This window comes from Sander lucioperca, chromosome 11 (genome assembly GCF_008315115.2).
Source record: "Sander lucioperca isolate FBNREF2018 chromosome 11, SLUC_FBN_1.2, whole genome shotgun sequence".
In the NCBI taxonomy this organism is placed as follows: Eukaryota; Metazoa; Chordata; class Actinopteri; order Perciformes; family Percidae; genus Sander; species Sander lucioperca.
This window is the reverse complement of record NC_050183.1, coordinates 24,156,388-24,164,431: the sequence shown is the minus strand read 5'-3', so window position 1 is coordinate 24,164,431 and position 8,044 is coordinate 24,156,388. Positions and strand designations below refer to the sequence as shown.

Sequence of the window (8,044 nt, the reverse complement as noted above, 5' to 3'; positions counted from 1 at the left end):
AACTACAAATCCCTCTGACACAACCACGACTCTCCCTGACACAACTACAACTCCCCCTGACACAACCTCAACTCCCACTGACACAACCACAACTCCCACTGACATAACTACAACTCCCACTAACAGAACTACAACTCCCTGACACAACCACAACTCCCCCTGACACAACTACAACTCCCACTGACACAACTACAACCCCCCCTGACACAACTACAACTCAGCTTGAGACAACTACAACTCCCTCTGACACAACTACAACTCCCACTGACACATCTACAACTCCCCCTGACACAACTACAACTCCCACTGACACAACCACAACTCCACCTGACAAAACTACAACTCCCACTGACACAACCAAAACTCCACCTGACACAACCACAACTCCCTCTGACACAACCACGACTCCCCCTGACACAACCAAGACTCCCCATGACACAATTACAACTCCCTCTACCACAACTACAACTACCCCTGACACAACTACAAATCCCTCTGACACAACCACAACTCTCCCTGACACAACTACAACTCCCCCTGACACAACCTCAACTCCCACTGACACAACCACAACTCCCACTGACACAACTACAACTCCCACTGACAGAACTACAACTCTCCCTGACACAACCACAACTCCCCCTGACACAACTACAACTTCACTTGAGACAACTACAACCCCACTTGAGACAACTACAACTCCATCTGACACAACCACAACTCCCACTGACACAACTACAACTCCCACTGACACAATCACAACTCCACTTGAAACAACTACAACTCCCCCTGACACAACTACAACTCCCTCTGACACAACTACAACTTCCTCTGACACAACTCCCTCTGACACAACTACAACTCCCCCTGACACAACTACAACTCCCCCTGACACAACTACAACTCCCCCTGACACAAATACAACTCCCCCTGACACAACTACAACTCCCCCTGACACAACCACATCTCCCCCTGACACAACTACAACTCCAACTGCCACCACCACATCTCCCCCTGACACAACTACAACTCCCTTTGATACAACTACAACTCCCCCTGACACAACTACAACTCCCACTGACACAACCACAACTCCCCCTGACACAACTACAACTCCCACTGACACAACTACAACTCCCACTGACACAACTACAACTCCCACTGACACAACCACAACTCCCCCTGACACAACTACAACTCCCTCTACCACAACCACATCTCCACTTGAGACAACTACAACTCCCTCTGACACAACTACAACTCCCCATGACACAATTACAACTCCCTCTACCACAACTACAACTACCCCTGACACAACTACAAATCCCTCTGACACAACCACAACTCTCCCTGACACAACTACAACTCCCCCTGACACAACCTCTACTCCCACTGACACAACTACAACTCCCTCTGACACAACCACAACTCCCACTGACACAACTACAGCTCCCACTGACACAACCACAACTCCACCTGACACAACTACAACTCCCACTGACACAACCAAAACTCCACCTGACACAACCACAACTCCCTCTGACACAACCACGACTCCCCATGACACAATTACAACTCCCTCTACCACAACTACAACTACCCCTGACACAACTACAAATCCCTCTGACACAACCACAACTCTCCCTGACACAACTACAACTCCCCCTGACACAACCTCAACTCCCACTGACACAACTACAACTCCCTCTGACACAACCACAACTCCCACTGACACAACTACAGCTCCCACTGACACAACCACAACTCCACCTGACAAAACTACAACTCCCACTGACACAACCAAAACTCCCTCTGACACAACCACGACTCCCCCTGACACAACTACAACTCCCCCTGACACAACCACAACTCCCCCTGACACAACCACGACTCCCCATGACACAATTACAACTCCCTCTACCACAACTACAACTACCCCTGACACAACTACAAATCCCTCTGACACAACCACAACTCCCACTGACACAACTACAGCTCCCACTGACACAACCACAACTCCACCTGACACAACTACAACTCCACCTGACACAACTACAAGTCCCCCTGACACAACCACAACTCCCCCTGACACAACTACAACTCCCTCTACCACAACAACTCCCCCTGACACAACTACAACTCCCTCTACCACAAGTACAACTCCCACTGACACAACTACAACCCCACTTGAGGCAAATACAACTCCATCTGACACAACTACAACTCCCTCTACCACAACTACAACTACCCCTGACACAACTACAAATCCCTCTGACACAACCACAACGCTCCCTGACACAACTACAACTCCCCCTGACACAACCTCTACTCCCACTGACACAACTACAAATCCCTCTGACACAACCACAACTCCCACTGACACAACTACAGCTCCCACTGACACAACCACAACTCCACCTGACACAACTACAACTCCCACTGACACAACCAAAACTCCACCTGACACAACCACAACTCCCTCTGACACAACCACGACTCCCCATGACACAATTACAACTCCCTCTACCACAACTACAACTACCCCTGACACAACCTCAACTCCCACTGACACAACTACAACTCCCTCTGACAAAACCACAACTCCCACTGACATAACTACAGCTCCTACTGACACAACCACAACTCCACCTGACAAAACTACAACTCCCACTGACACAACCACAACTCCCTCTGACACAACTACAACTCCCTCTGACACAACCACAACTCCCACTGACACAACTACAGCTCCCACTGACACAACCACAACTCCACCTGACACAACTACAACTCCCACTGACACAACCAAAACTCCACCTGACACAAGCACAACTCCCTCTGACACAACCACGACTCCTCCTGACACAACTACAACTCCCCCTGACACAACCACGACTCCCCATGACACAATTACAACTCCCTCTACCACAACTACAACTACCCCTGACACAACTACAAATCCCTCTGACACAACCACAACTCTCCCTGACACAACTACAACTCCCCCTGACACAACCTCAACTCCCACTGACACAACTACAACTCCCTCTGACACAACCACAACTCCCACTGACACAACTACAGCTCCCACTGACACAACCACAACTCCACCTGACAAAACTACAACTCCCACTGACATAACCAAAACTCCACCTGACACAACCACAACTCCCTCTGACACAACCACGACTCCCCCTGACACAACTACAACTCCCCCTGACACAACCACGACTCCCCATGACACAATTACAACTCCCTCTACCACAACTACAACTACCCCTGACACAACTACAAATCCCTCTGACACAACCACAACCCTCCCTGACACAACTACAACTCCCTCTGACACAACCTCAACTCCCACTGACACAACTACAACTCCCTCTGACACAACCACAACTCCCACTGGCACAACCACAACTCCCACTGACACAACTACAACTCCCACTGACAGAACTACAACTCTCCCTGTCACAACCAGAACTCCCCCTGACACAACTACAACTCCACTTGAGACAACTACAACCCCACTTGAGACAACTACAACTCCATCTGACACAACTACAACTCCCACTGACACAACTACAACTCCCCCTGACACAACTACAACTCCCACTGACACAACTACAACTCCCCCTGACACAACCACAACTCCCACTGACACAACTACAACTCCCACTGACACAACCACAACTCCACTTGAGACAACTACAACTCCCCCTGACACAACTACAACTCCCCCTGACACAACCACAACTCCCCCTGACACAACCACAACTCCCCCTGACACAACTACAACTCCCACTGACACAACTACAACTACCCCTGACACAACCACAAGTCCCACTACCACAACCGCAACTCCACCTGACACAACTACAACTCCCACTGACACAACTACAACTCCCACTGACACAACTACAACTCCCCCTGACACAACTACAACTCCCCCTGACACAACTACAACTCCCTCTGACACAACTACAACTCCCACTGACACAACCACAACTCCCCTTGAGACAACCACAACTCCCCTTGAGACAACTACAACTTCCCCTGACACAACCACAACTTCCCCTGACACAACTACAATTCCCACTGACACAACCACAACTCCCACTGACACAACTACAACTCCCCCTGACACGACTACAACTCCCCTTGAGACAACCACAACTCCCCCTGAAACAACTACAACTCCCACTGACACAACCAAATCTCCCTCTGACACAACCACAACTCCCCCTGACACAACTACAACTCCCTCTGACACAACTTCAACTCCACTTCAGACAACTACAACTCCCACTGACACAACTACAACTCCCCCTGACACAACTACAACTCCACTTCAGACAACTACAACTCCCTCTGACACAACTACAACTCCCCCTGACACAACTACAACTCCCCTTGAGACAACCACAACTCCACCTGACACAACCACAACTCAACTTGACACAACTACCACTCCCCCTGACACAACTACAACTCCCACTGACACAACCACATCTCCCCCTGACACAACTACAACTCCCCCTGACACGATTACAACTCCCTCTGACACAACCACATCTCCCCTTGATACGACTACAACTCCCTCTGACATGACTACAACTCCCCCTGACATAACTACAACTCTGACTACCACAACTACAACTCCCCTTGAGACAACTACAACTCCCTCTGACATGACTACAACTCCCCCTGACATAACTACAACTCTGACTACCACAACTACAACTCCCCCTGACACAACTACAACTCCCCCTGACACAACTACAACTCCCCCTGACACAACCACAACTCCCACTGACACAACCACAACTCCCCCTACCACAACTATAACTCCCCCTGACACAACTTCAACTCCCACTTGTACAACTAGAACTCCACCTACCACAACCACAACTCCACCTACCACAACTAGAACTCCACCTACCACAACCACAATTCCACCTACCACAACTAGAACTCCACGTACCACAACTACAACTCCACCTACCACAACCACAATTCCCCCTACTACAACTAGAACTCCACCTACCACAACCACAACTCCACCTATTACAACTAGAACTCCACCTACCACAACCACAACTCCACCTATTACAACTAGAACTCCACCTACCACAACTACAACTCCACCTACCACAACTAAAACTCCACCTACCACAACCACAACTCCACCTACCACAACTAAAACTCCACCTACCACAACTAAATCTCCACCTCACCACGATTAAATCTCCATAATATACATCCCACCTCCATTACTGCCCATCATAGTTTTTCTTTTACTATAACTGCAACTGCTGTGACTATCCCACAACAAAATGAAAAGGAATAATTTCATTGTCTAAAATATTGTGTAAATAATAAATATTCATATTTACACAAAGGAGACACTGTCAAAGCTGTTATATATTTTCTTCATATTTTTCTCATTTGAGTTATATGTTCAGACCCTCCAGCATTTCGCGATGTCGCTATCACGCCAATTCATTTAAATTCAACTAATCATCGACCAATCACTGCAACTTTTCTGCAAATTTCACCAAAAACCTAAAGTTTCCCGTGACTTCAACCAATCACAGCAGTCCCACGTGCACTCTGAGAGACACTGAACAAGCGGGAGTGAGAACGGGTTGATCATTCCCTTGTTTCTGATCGAACTCGAACATTTACCAACAAAACGTAAAGCGAAAGACCGTGCAAAACATTTCAGACCGTCTTGCCAACCTGTATACATTTTGACATCAATTTATGCTGCAACGATTTTTCAGTCTAAAGTCGCTGAAAGCTGCTGCTCTTTCAATCCTGTCGGCTCTCTGCAGCTGAGTTCCCCCCGCGACTGACGCTTGCACACACACAGAGACACACACACACACACACCCACACCCGCACACACACACACACACACACACACACAAACATACAAACAAACACGGTGGATGCAGGAAAAACCGGAGAGGCAAGGAAAGGAAATTAACTAACAATGCAAAGATCAACAAGCCACTGACACATATGTTCAAATTTGATTAATTCAATAAATTATTTTTTGTCTTAAACCCACCAGCCATTTTCATATATTTTTTACAAAAGCTCCCACAAAATCAGGCATTTTGGGCCGCAAAAATCTCAAAAAAAGGCCGTGAAATCCAGGAGGGACTGCATGTTGAACATAGGGGTTGTAACGCTACACAATTCACGGTATCTCACTATTGTATGTATTGTATGGGTGTGTTCTTATTTGTTTATATTTAATCATTGCATGCTTGGATTTGTCTTACATTATGACACATGTTGCATATTTCATACATGTATATGATGTGTGTCTAAATGTAAATATACTACAAAAATGAATAAGTTAATAAAAATGAAATGATGAATCAATAAAATACTATGAGTTTCCCAGATACGTGTTGGCACATTATTTTGGTTTTGTTGTTCTATGTTGGTTATCTTTGTATATCAGGTGTGGAAAAAAGCTGCAATAAAGTGATTTAAACAAAGTTATGAATTCAAAGACACAGGAGCAAAATGTATTTGTCAAACATTTCTTGACTTCAGAGCCACCTACTGCATTGTAAGATGAACTACGCTTCAATGTAAAAAAAAATGAATGTTCACCTGTCGTGAGACTTTGTTGACTGTTGAGTAAGGGTTTTATGTCCATTTAGTTTTGTACTTGCATTGGTAGAGCACATAAGGAGCTAGTTTACCGAGTGTGCGAGAGACTATAAAATATTATTTATGAATTAATATATATATATATATATATATATATATATATATATATATATATATATATGTGTGTGTGTGTGTGTGTGTGTGTGTGTGTGTGTCAGAGTGGGCGGAGTCTCTGATTGGATGATAGCAGCTGAACTTTGTCACTTGAGTTATTTTTCAGTCTGTCAGAGTTTCTGCTGCCGACTGGAAACTGATCTCAGGTGAGAAAGTCAGCTTTAAAAACTCAAATAATAATCTAAATAATAACTAAATGATCTTTATTAATGACACTAATTCTAACATCTTCAATAAAAACATGAAGAAAACTTTAGTTTTTGTCGATCTTAAAGTTTTAAACGTTAAAATCTGTTAAAATTTAACTGAAACAAAAATCACTTAAAATACAAAAAAAATATTTTAACTTTAAATTTTAATTAAATTTCTTGTAAAACATAAAAAATAAATATCAGCTGCTGTAGAGTTCATTACATGATCCAGATGGAGGCGGTCCCCTTGTCTCACCAGACTCCATGTAAATAATCACCACTTTTATCATTGTAAAACACACTTCATTCAAAGTGGACAGAAACTAAATCAAACTATCAAAAGCCGTCTTGGTTCATCTTTCCACTGTTCCAACAATCACCACTCTGGTTTGGTTGAAATAAACCCTTAATTCACCCATTTACATGTGGAGACATGCTGGCTCTATACACGCTAAAAGTAGTGATTATTTACATGGAGTCTGGTGGGTTTGGTGATGGTGATTTCGGGGCTGTTTCATGTTAAACTAAAAGGATCTTACTCTTTAACTAAAAGGTCTATCTCTGTAGGAATCCTTTCCATAATGTTGTCAGACACTTAGAATAATAATCTGAGTCTGTCAGAACTTTTGTGGACGCTAACAGATGCTGAACATTAGTCCTGTAGGGTTACATTGGTTCTCTGCTGTCAGTCTCTGTTTCTTATCAGCAGAGTCAGACTGCAGGTGGGGCAGTTTATCACTCACACACAGACACACTGTCTGAACTAATGCTACGCTGCTAATATGCTAGCTAACATCTCTAACAGACATCTGATTGTCTCTCAGTGTCACATGAGTGTGTAACTTTGCTGCAGGACCCAGAAACTGTTTTATGTTCCTAACTTTGGAGCGCTATTTATCTTGACATGGATAGATCGTCTAGTTTCAGATGTAACAACGTGTGTGTGTGTGTGTGTGTGTGTGTGTGTGTGTGTGTGTGTGTGTGTGTGTCTGTGTGTGTGTGTGTGTGTGTGTGTGTGTGTGTGTGTGTGTGTGTGTGTGTGTGTG

General features: G+C 45.1%; 1 protein-coding gene across 1 annotated transcript in view; it reads left to right on the top strand.

Moving 5' to 3' along the window:
• Positions 1-6,892: 6,892 nt before the first annotated feature.
• Positions 6,893-8,044, top strand: part of LOC116060753 (mitotic spindle positioning) — a 14,424-nt gene continuing 13,272 nt past the window's right edge. The window contains exon 1 of the mRNA XM_036007051.1: positions 6,893-6,953. The gene's annotated coding sequence lies outside the window, so the exon portion shown is untranslated. The remainder of the gene's footprint in view (positions 6,954-8,044) is intronic.